General features: G+C 46.0%; 1 protein-coding gene across 1 annotated transcript in view; it reads right to left on the bottom strand.

Annotated features, from left to right (window-relative positions):
• The window catches only part of MATN2 (matrilin 2), a 136559-nt gene extending 124630 nt beyond the window's left edge, over positions 1-11929 (bottom strand). The window contains exon 1 of the mRNA XM_006027996.3: positions 11682-11929. The gene's annotated coding sequence lies outside the window, so the exon portion shown is untranslated. The remainder of the gene's footprint in view (positions 1-11681) is intronic.
• Positions 11930-12109: the final 180 nt, after the last annotated feature.

The following is a 12109-nucleotide window of genomic DNA, read 5'->3' as shown; positions in this document are numbered from 1 at the left end:
GGTAAGGGGCTCATGAAGGAGCCTCCCCCCATGCCTGCCCCGCCCACCCCAGTTCCAGTCATTTAAGAAAAAAAAACCTGAAAAAGCCCCCAGATTCATCAGTTCCTGCAGTGGCCTTGGGGCTTTGTGGGGCTTGTGGAAGAGCCCCCCCTGCAGTGCAGGGCAGCGGGGGGCAGTGGGGATTGTCCCCCACTGGGCAGAAACTGGTGAGTCTGGGCTATGTTGGGGTTTTTTTCCTTAGAGGGCCAGAGCTGGGGTGGGCAGGGCAGCCATGGGGGGGCTGGGACAGTGGTGGGGAGGTCAGGGGGCTCATGCAGAGCCCCTCATGAAGCATGGGGCAGTGGGGGGCAGCGGAGATTGAATCCCCATCCGGCAGCATCTGGTGTGTTGGGGCTTTTTTTCCCCCAAAGTGCCAGGAGCTGGGGCGGGCGGAACAGCAATTGCCAGGCTGAGAGACTGGGCAGGGGGTGGGCCTAGGTGAATCAGAGATTTGGCAGCAGCCGAATCTCCGAATCAGATTCAGTTGAATCAATTCGGGACAGTGATTTTAATCACCGAATCGAATCACTGTCCTCTGAATTGGCCGAATCTGAATCGAAAGCGAGTACTAGCCACTTCGCACAGGCTTAATATGCAAGCCATTAGAAACCATTAAGTCCCTCCTTGGGCTCTGGAGTTCAGTCTAGTGAAACTTAACCTCAGCTTCTGTCACAGCATGTCATTTATGTTGAGAAAAGGATGCAAAAGAAAGCTCCAGACTGACCGGAGGGAATAGTGGCCATGGACCCGAAAACATATCCTATTGGTGACACAGGCACATACATGGTGACACCTTAAAGATAACTAAAATAATCTTAATATTTGACAAACAAGATAGCCTAAGTGAAAATAAAACTCTCCTGCAAGTAGAAAAACCAGCATATCCCCAATAGTCAAAGGTATGGTCTTCCCTGAATGGTATTTGCATGTTTAGGGTCATGTTTTTGACCATGCCATCCAGGCTGAAATTCCCTATACCTGTCTCTTACTTTGGTGACTACAGCCCAACCCTGCAGACCATTCTCAGGTTCCAGGTTTGCATGTAGGTTCATACACTGATGTATACAGTTGTCTTCCAACCTTTCTGCATGCTGTCCATTCTGCCTGGAAGCTGGATGGCATTTTATGTTGGCCTGTTTGGTACCTAACCCCAATTTTGCCTTATGAACTGCTCTCATCTAGCTACACAATCCCCTCCAGCTCAAGACTGCCAGCAAACTGTGCTCAACTGCATCTGTTCTGAGTAAAACACTCATGATGCCTACATGGCTAGCCAAAAATCTGCCTTTATACAACAAGGACATTCCAGTAGAGAAACAGAACATATCTTTGAAAGAGCCACCCAAATACACTACTGCTACCTGATAAATAAAAAAAGAAACCCTGCTGTGACTGTGCACCCTTGGTGGTCATCAACCAGCCACACTGGATCAGAAGAATCAAACAACTACAGCCTATACGTGACAAAGATCAGACCCTGAGATAAATATTCCTAGCCTCTCCACTCCTGCCTTTCAAACAATTCCCTAACCTTGCCCAACAACATCAGAAACAAACTTCCCATTGCCCAAAAGGCATCAAAAGGGACATAGCCTTGCCTTAACAAGAGATTCTTAACTTGTCAGCACATCTTTACTGGTCCTACAATCAACAACTCCCCAAAACGAACCTATCAGAATCTATGGATCCTACACGTGCCTTTCCCAAAATGTGATATATCTGATTCAATACATCAAGTGCTCTCATGGTAACTACATAGCAGCAAGTATGCACCAGAATGAACTCTGAGAAAAAAATGTGTGTGTGTGTGTGTCTGTTCTTTATCGGTATGAGCACATTTTTCACAGAACAGCTACTTCCTTTCTGACCTTACTATCCTCATGCACAAGGGAAACCTACCAAACCCCTTTAAAAGGCAAGATTGGAAACAAAAATTCATAACCTGGCTGGACACTGAACATCAATATTGTTTCTATGACACTATAATCCAATTCCTGAAATTCTTCCTATGCACTATAGGTAATAATGACCCTCCTCCCTGTTGGAGGCTGGTACACTCTAGCTCCTGGCCTGAGCAAATGTAGGCATGTGCCTGCATTTCCTCAGTCCAGAGGGAATGTCTGTGAAGTTGCAAACTGGATCAGTTTAGGCAGCTTAGACTAACCTGCAAAGATTGAATTAATTCAGGCTCTGTCTGGCTTTTTAAATGTCTACCCCTAGCCAAGATGAGCCTGTAGCATCATGGACACCTTAAGGACTTGTAGCTAAAAACAAAGAACAGACCAGAGATTAGATAAAATGGTTGCCACTGCTTCAAATACAAGGCCTATTGCCTCTCTTGACCCCATTCTTTTACAGTTGGACCTTCTTAACAGACAAAAAGAGAGGGAAGAAAGAGGCACCTTCAGAGGGTTCTCAGGAAGAGACCATGACTGCAGCATGTGGTGGCCTAGTAGGGGGCGTTCCTGTGCTGAGCCATCCACCCACCTCACTGTGCCCACCCACCTCTGAGTGCCTCACGTCTGGCTGACCCCCTTCATGGAGTGCACCCACGAGCCTGGGGACACCGCTGCCACCACCCAGGAGTCTTGGTCTGTCTGTGGCCCTGTGCCACCTGAGATACACAGGTGTTGTAGACCTCGAGGGTGCTCGACCCACTGCAAGAACTTGGGATGCTTCCCTTGGTCTGGAGTGCAAATAGTAGCCTCCCTTAGTCAGCCGGACCAAGGGGACACAAAGGTATGCCTCTTATCCCACTCCCAACAAATTTACCATGCTAGGTACAGTGGAGAACTTTATTGGTTACAGAGGGAGGATTGGTTACAGAGGCTTGGGGGGAGGATTCAGGATAGGGAGGAATCACAGAATAACCTTAGATTAAACAGTATGGCTAAGTAGCCGTTGATCACACATCTCCTTTACAGCAAGCTATATTTTTAGATAGGTTTCAAGTAGCTTACTCACAAGTATCATCCAGAGGCTGGCTGAGCTTTCCTTTGGAGGCAAGTAGCTCACTGCGTGCCAGAGAGTTCCTAGAGAGATCCCCATTTCTCTGCCTGGTCAGTTGCTTACATGTTCCCCAAAAATGACTCTCTCCCCTCCTTCTTCCTGGGGACCCCTTTTATCCCCTATCGTGACTACCTCCCACCAGGAGCAGCCCCATTGGCTGAAGCCTGGAGCTCTCTCATGCCATCATCTTCCAGGTCCAATCAGTTTAAAAAGCAACACTAGTCACCTATAGGAGTCAAGCCCCTGCCCCATGCCACGAAGTTAGTGTCCAAACAATAGGGGTTAGGGTAACTCAGGGCAACCAGGCTGACAGAGGGTGAGAGAACTAGTCCCATGACCTGCAAAGGCAGGACACTGAAAAAAGGAGGAGCAAATTCCCCCTCCCTCAGGAATGTCTTCAGCACAGATCACCTGCCTTCAGACACATAGGCAGAGTTAATAGACAGGTGAGGAAACAATGGCAAGGAGAAACCTGAAGAAGGGTCGGGGAAAATGCTGGGGGGGGGTGGTATTCTGCCACACAGCACATCAGGGTTCATGAACCTGGAGCAGCAGGCTGTTCCCCTGGAGATCATAGGAGAGTCTCTGAGGACCTGTATGGACGGAACCCCTGGATGGAGCAAAGGTTTCATAGCTTCATGGTGAGAAAAGAGCGACTGCAGTCTCAGACGAGTAAGTGCTGCCCGCCCTGTTCACAACTCATTTGTGGGACGTGTTGGTGGAGAGAGGTTTCCTCCTAGTTTAGGAACATTCTGGACTCCTCACAGCACAAATGCCTTAGGTTGTGGGTAGGAGCCACATAAGGAGTTTATACAGAAGCTTGCTTGCTTTCCATCCTACCTCCAGTGCCACACATATACAGAGATGGCTGCCAAGCAGGGAAAAATGTAAATGCACAAGCCAAGCACTTAGCATTTTATAGCATTACTTTACCAATTTAAGCTGTGCTTACGTGGCTACATGCCTCTCCAGAGCTGCTACATAAGATCAATTTTTCTAATGGATCATCAGGACTGAAGACATAGGAACAAGGAGCTGTGGGGAATACCAATGGAAGACAACAAACAAATCCTTCTGAGCCTTTATTTTCCTGGATTAAACAGGCAAAACTCTCCATTCAGAAAAGTCTCCATTTGAAAGGCGGGTTCTCCAGTCACCCGATCATTCTCAAAGCCCTGCTCTGCACCAGTCCCAGTCTAAATTCATCTTTCTTAAACATGGGTAAACATAATTGCATGCAGTATTCTAGTTAGAATCTCACCAGGGCTTTGTATAATTTTACAAATGCTTTCTAAACCACTCTGCTGGAAGAACTTCTCCCAACACATCCTTGGATTACATTTGCCTCCTCTATGGCTTCATCATTTTAGTAACTCACAGTCATCCTGTGAGTCTTTTTCTCCATCAATTCCAAATAATGAGCTCCCATATTACAGCCGAAGTTTTTTGGTTATTAGTAGGGGTACACCGATAGAGATTTTTGGGGCCAATACCAATAGCCGATATATAAGGAGGCATATCGGCTGATACCGATCCGATTTCCAATACAGCTGCCTTCAGCTGGTAAGTCCGGTGTAGTGGAAGGGGAGTGTGGAGGGAAGGGACATAGGGAGGCATATCAATGACCCCTGCAGTGAGGGAGGGGGCAGGGACAAGTGCTGCTCAGGCTGCGCAGGGGAAGTGGAGCTATATCTTCGGGGGAGGGAAGGAGGCAGCTCTTGCTGCTGCTTGCACCTCAGGGAGCGGGGAGGGTGTGTGCCCCCTGGATCTGTGTGGGGCAGAGTGGGCTGCAGCCAAGGCTGCGTGGGGCTCTTTTTGGCAGGGGCTGGGCTCAGAGTGGGCATCTGCAGCACTGGGAGGATGCTGCATCCACCCCAAATTTCTGCTCCCAACGCCACCACTGCCAGCCGCCCAGCACAGCCCTGGCTCAATGCCCCACCTTCACCCACACACTGGGAAGAGATGGAGCTGCACTGGGCAGCTGGCAGCAGTGGCGCTGGAAGCGGAGCAGTGGCTAAATTTGGGGTGGATGCAGCATCCTCCCAGGGCTGATGGTGCCTGCTCTGAGTCCAGCCCCCACCAAGAAGAGCCCCATGTCTCTGATGATGATTTTTGAAAGAAGGCTGTCGCGGACCCTGAGACAAAAGAAGCAAGTCCTCAACCCTGGGGAAGGGAGGATGGTAGACACATCCCAGTCTTCAGCATTTCCTATTATCTGGCTCCAAGCATGTAGGTTGTTTTGGATCCCATTCTCAGGTGCCTAATGCTCCCTATTCATTGTCTAGGGAGCCTTCTTGTCTTGAATTAGGCTCTTTTATTTCGGTACCTAACTTAGGAGCCACATTCATAGAAGTTAGGTGCCACAACACTCAGTACTGAGACACCTAAACCCCTTTTTTGGATCAAACCTTAATTTTATCTGTTATCAGCAATAGTAATAGATTCTTAGGTCCATAGGTAAACCAGCCACTGTATGGAGACATGTAACACACACTTGAACCACTGGGCTACACCAGCAATTCAAACACTAGCCCTTGCAAAAAATGCTACAACGTACCTTCTGTGGCAGGCAAAACAATGTACAAACATCATTGTACTGAATCCTGATTTCAGTGATATTGTTTCTAGCTATTCTCTTTCTTACTTTCCTCATCTAGCACCAGCTATTCGTCTTAACTCCTGGTCTCATTGTGGCTGGTAAAAGAACCATAACTCCATTTCCCACCATTTGGAACGGTTTTCCTCTTCGTCTGTGTTTGTATTCCAGGCATCAGCAATTTTTTCCTTTTGCCTAGATCTCTATACTGGTTTCTTTTTTTGAGCTTGCTTTATAGTTTCCTCTTCCTCCCACCCTTTATTTTCCTAACTATTCTATGACTGCATAGGTCGAAGGAACACTTCCAGTGGCTGCAAGTTCTACCTCTTTTTCCTAGTCAGAATCTTCCAAACGTTTACATTACACCAAGCCTGAAAAACTAAGGTAACTGGATTACCAAATGAAACTTTGAACTACAATAGCTGCAACATTGTTCCTTGGACAAGCACCTTGATGTTCATTTAAGACTTAGTGTGTGCATGGGGGGGTGGGGTGGGGAGGGGGTTGTTTGCTTATTTAACAAATGCATTAAAAAGAGGCAGGGACTTTTGTGGATGATATCTTTTAATGGAACAACTGCATAGTTGGGAGGGACAGATAAGCTTTTAGGCACAATGGTAAAACAGGAAAGAAGTTATGTAAACCAATAAAATGATACTCCATATTCTCAAACTAGCAAGCAGAGAGAACAACCAGGCGATATAGGATGACAGACTTTGCAAATATTTCAGTTAATATTTAATTCAGAAAAGAATTTGAGGCTTAGCCAATGTAAGACAAGATTAATCATGCACAACATACCCCACGCCATTCAGAAGTCCCCTCACTCAAGAGTTTAATAAAAGGACAAAGGGCACTTTAAAGCCCTGTTATACATATGTGCAGCATATTCCATAGCATTTCACTATCTATAAAGAACATTTGCATTACCACTTTATTACTCATTAAAATCACCATGTTTGCTATGAATACGAGCACCTACGGTAATCTCCATTTCCCTGGGCCCATATTGCTTACGGGAATGCTTTCTGGTTGTGCAAGTTGGTTAAGGAATTTGTCAGCATCCATGATTCACTCCTCATCCCAGTCTTTGCAAATGTCGTGTTGGGTGTATCAGACCACAATATGGTGTACAGGCTTTGAAATTTTAGCAGGCAGCCCTATTTTGCTTTCATCCTTCCAAATTCCCCAACAGTGTTCTGCAATTGCTTTAAGGCTAACTGAATTTTCTGTACAGCCCAGATTGTCTGGGTATAACCCCATGTGATAGCAGAGGATAAGTTGTGGGATATACCTCCCCACATTAATGACTACGTCACTGGGAGGGAATAATGCCTCAACTTGTTGAAGCATACAAATACCAGATTTCCTCAGACTCCTGGCACTGAGCACCTTGCCAGTGTTTCCCATCCTGATTTTCAAGAACCTACCCTGTGGTCTAACAAGTCCGGTGGAACAAGGGAGCATTTGCAGCTCACATATTCACTGGTTCCTTCAGTGAGCAAACTAAGAGTTCATGTGCGTCATCAGCGACCACCAGCAGTTTGGAAATCTCAGCCTCTGAAAGCCAGCTATTATTTCAGGCATGTGTGTGATATAGGCATTTTTCATAACAGCACTGTAAACCTCCATTGTCACCAGCCCAATTTGGTTGGCTATGAACATGCAGCAATCCTGGGTAGCAGTTTTCCAGATAGCAGCAGTAATCTGCTTTTGTAGCAGGTAAGGATTATCTTAACTGTGTACCTGTAGCACTAGTTGGTCAGGGCAAACCCCATGAAGATCTGCTTCCTCATGCAAAAATTTGTCATCCCACATATCCTGGTTGTTCTCCTGCCCTAGAAATATTACTTTATACATAGAGCTAAGGCAACAATTGTGACATGTTTTTCAAATCTGCTAGGTATGATTCTGTTACATATCTTTCATGTCCAGAACCCTTGCTCATTACTCTACAAATGACTGCACTACACCATCAACAGTTGAGATGCAGTCATGCCCCCCTCCGCAAGTTTTGGCTCATACACCAGAATTGGTAGTTATTTCTCTGTCCATGTACTGTTGCAGACTAAAATCATTTCTACCCTTGGGATCCAAGGAAGAATAAGCTTTTCCACAATGTACCACATACGACTATATTTACAAGAATCCAAGACAACTCTGAATTTAAGATGACCCCCCAATTATTCAATTCTATACATAGAAAATTGATAATTTAATAATAACTTTCCATTTATAGAATCTAATTATTGGAGGGTCATCTAAATTCGTCCCTCCCATTGCAAAGCTCAGTCAATGAGGCGGGGCAGGTAATGGGAGAAGCAGTGAGGGGGCAGGTGGTAGAAGAGCAGGTGTTAGGCAGCCCAACCCCTGTCCTCCCACACCTTGCCCCCCTGCTTCCTGCCCCTTATTTGCCCCTCCCCTTTTGCCTCCCTCCCTCCATGCCTGCACCCCAGGCACCTTCCCTCCCCCTAGAGTCCTGGCCCCTATTGCCTCTACCCCTCACCCCAGCCCAACCCCATCCCCAGCCACGTAGTAGCCACAGAACCAGCAGCTCCAGCCTGGGCTCCAGGGCCCCTCACAGACAGGAAGGGAAGATGGCAAGGGGGCACACTGGGGGGCAGAGATGGGAGGTGGCAGATAGCAGCTGCAGCTCTGGCTCTGACCATGGGCCAGGGTTGGGGCTGAGGCAGCCACCTGCTCCTCAGCTGACTTGTTCTTGAATCCAAGATGAGTAAATATGTTAATTCCTAGTTCTCTACAATGTGTGGCACTAACAGACCTTGGATTGGGCTAGGCAAATCCAAGCATCACATACAGGTACAGTATGACTACTGGTAATCAGGGCATGGCATGTGTTAGAAAAAAACACCACCTGTGGATTGAGCTAGTTTGCCTGCCTTAGACTCATAGACAGCATGCTAGAGTGCACAGATATCTTGTGGTATACATGTATGGAAACCCAAAGTGTACAAAAGCCATGTTAAATACATATTTAACTTCCTTATTAAATATCACTGGGATATGTAAATGGTGAAGAAGCCCTAAAATATATTTTCTTTGAGAATTAAATTTTATATCAAATTGAATTTTCCAAACTTTACTGAAATGCATTAAAATAACTTCTCTCTTTAATTATTCAATTATTTTAATGTGCCCATCTTTATGAAATCTGGACCCACTGATATCACTGTGGCTATTATTAACAACAGTACTGAAAAGCAACTAATATTAATTGAAAAATTCAGCATCTTACTATACAAAAAATTACAGTAATCTCAGAGAACAGTACACCCCATAGTGTTGTTCACCCTGCATAGTTTCCGCTGGTCAATGAACAGGATTTACCAAGGGGAATTCTTATTTTATGACAACACCAATCTTCCTGTTAGAGATTTTTCTTCAGTTGCCATTTAAGACAATAGACCTTTTCATTAACTTATTCTTTCGGGAGATTCATCTGCACTCCCTAGTTATGAATCTGTTCTAGACATAAGAACTTCCACATAGTTACCACAAGAGTGGCCTAGTGGAGCTGAGAAGTTTAATTATGACTACTCCAAGAAGAAGTGATATAATAAAGTATATGTTATGTGATGTAGAATATTATAATGTGGGCTGTTTAGTTTGGTCCCTCATGAAGTACAGCTACTTAGTTACAAACTGAATGCTCTTAAAAGCAAACAGGCATTCCAAGAGTATCAACATACCAATACCAACCTACTGTGCTATTCAATTAGACTGAAGAAAGCTTAAACTGTAATTTATACCACCATCCATGTAAAAAATGTTCAGGATATAAAATACTGCATTCAAGGTATGCCTTATGAATGAGGAAAACACAGTTTAGCATGCTTTATGAGACAGCATAACTTGTTCTTAATGCTCAAGTTGTGCTAAAGGACGTCTTTCTTTACTGTGAAAAAGTACAATCAGTCATACAATCAGTATTTATAGCTGATTAGTCTTCTTCTAGTTTGTATAAGCTAAGAATATTCCTTGGTTATTATAAATTTAGTCCCCAATCCTGCATACATTTAAGCATGTATTATTTTATTTATATGAATAGCCCTAATAATGTCCATTGAGCTACTCACACAAGTAAAGCACATGCATATTTATCTAAAGGATGCTAGTAAAGTCACCAGTCTGATCCATTTTTAATAAAATATGAATATAGAAATGAACTAATTTAAAAAAAATCAGATTTTCAGGCACTGTTGAATGGTATTCAAATTAATTTAAAAGTGAATCATTTTAGTTTTTGTGGGAAGTTCATATGCACATCCACTATGTCCACTCTATAAGTCACTTATCCTTGGATTTATGATGGGATTTGTTAAAATTATACCTTTTCGAAAAGTCTACTGCTCCTTAGCAGCACAGCCATACCACACTATGTGTGATCTTTCCAGAGTTTACAAGGAAAAAAACCCAAAACACGCAGTTGGGCTTGTTCTACCACTTGAATGGTGGCCCAACAAGAAAACCCAACTGCTTAGAAAGCGTTCTGCAAATCAGTAGGTTGCTTTCTCCTCTTTGAGTCAATACTAGCTCAATAACCAGCTTGATATTAGGAATCGCAATACTGCCCGAGCTGAAATCCTGGAACCTCCTCCCCAATAATTTTTCTAGGTAAAAGAGCACCATCCAGTTTGAGTTTCTGGCCTGAGTAAATACATTTTAGGTAACTAAGTTTCCCCTGCCATTTCAGTTGGCTGTAGTATTCTTCAGAACTCTACTGTGTGATGCTTGGGTGGTGTTAAGACAGATCTCCTTTCATCTCTGAGACGGCATCATCGTGACCTATTTTTAAGGTGGTCTAGAATCCTAAAGGATGAAAGGCCCGGTATGTAGCTGAGGATGTTCCTCAGACAACTGTTTAGTATGTAAGAACAAAAGAACTGCTGTTTACTGCATGAGACTCCAGGTCCATCTTGCCCAGTATTCTGCGTCATGCAGTGGAAAGGGAGAGTGAACTGGGTACAGAAAAGGTTTTCCCTGCTCCCATTCTTCTCTCACTTGCAGGCCCTGGCGTTTAAAGTTCTGATTCAGAGGCTATGCCCCTAAATCCCAGGTGCAATAGCTAATATTTAAAGGGCTGCCTCAAAGTCAAATTTGTCCCCAAATTCACTTTTAAAATATCTTGGATGCGACTGTTGATAATTACAGGAAGTGCATGAAAGTCCGCTGCACTTGAGAGTCTAGCCGAGTGGTTCTCAACCCTGTTTAGGCTCAAGCCCTCCCTGCGAAAGTGCCAGTGATGGGTGGATCCAGGGGGGTGCACTTGCACCCCTTTTTGATTCCTGCTCCACCCAAAAGTTAAAGCCAACTGCCTGGTGGTGGCATTTCTAGTTGGGCAATGCCAAGGGAGTCAGCTGACTTCATGTCTCATTGTAATTTCCCTGATCCTTTCTAAACTCTTCATGGCACAGGTGTTAAGGACCCACTCTTCTTTTTAATCATCTTGATGGTCAAGCTAGCCTTTGTTCTGCAGTGCTGCTGCCTGCCAGCTGCTCCTGCTAATGAAGCTCCTGTTCCACAGCCCTGCAGATTGTTTTCAACTCATTCCAATGAAATTTCATTGGTTTTTCCTTCCATCTTAAACTGAAACATACAGGGTGGTCTAAACGTTTCTTAATGCACAGTGGTTACTGCACATTTAATTGAATACTTGTATAATCAAGTACTAAATAAGCGTGCAGTAACCAGAGTTACTGTGTAATAGCGCAGGCGAATGCCTTTTTAGTGCCGATATTGTGCAGTAGCCTAATACTACTGTGCAGGAGCGTATTAGCAGTGTCCGTGCTGCAACAGGCTACAGCACAGCGTTATTAGGCTACTGCGCAGTTAGCGCCTCGTGTAGATGCGCCCGCAGGCCCCCAACCCCCCGCCCCCCCCCCCCCCCCCCGCCTATTAGCAAAGCTTCTAGTATGCAGATGCCTGACTCTTAACTCCCCAAACCAGTGCTCTGCTCCCAGCTTGAGATCAGGCGAGGCCAGAGGAAAGGCTACAAGGGTTTGCTGAAGGCATGTACCTCAAGAAAACGGGCTGCTCACCGACTCCAGTGGCACCACAGCCCGGCTCGAGGTAACGCGTCTCGCCCTCCAGGCGGGCGAGAGGGAGGGAGGAGGGAGCGCAGCCTGGTCTCCCTCGCGGAGAGACCGGCAACTGCTGCCCGTGGGTCCGTGGCTCCAGGGCTGGACTCTCAAGTCACCTCCAGACCCGGACCCGTCCAGAAGCCGTGGCAGGGGCACCGTGGGAGGGAGGGAGGGATCGCCCGCTAACTGCTCTTTCACTGTGGAGAGACACGTGTCGCTGTACCCGGGACCGGGACCGGGACCGGGAGGATGCCGCCCGCGGCGCCAGCTCTCCCTCTTCCTTCCCGGGGCTGCTTGTCCGCAGCGGAGAGCGGAGCAAGGCCGGGCCGGGCCGGGCCGGGTCCGGACGCGACGTCTGTGCGGG

This window comes from Alligator sinensis, unplaced genomic scaffold (genome assembly GCF_000455745.1).
Source record: "Alligator sinensis unplaced genomic scaffold, ASM45574v1 scaffold191_1, whole genome shotgun sequence".
NCBI classification, from domain to species: Eukaryota; Metazoa; Chordata; order Crocodylia; family Alligatoridae; genus Alligator; species Alligator sinensis.
Note: the sequence above shows the minus strand (reverse complement) of the source record. Positions and strands in the feature narration are given on the sequence as shown.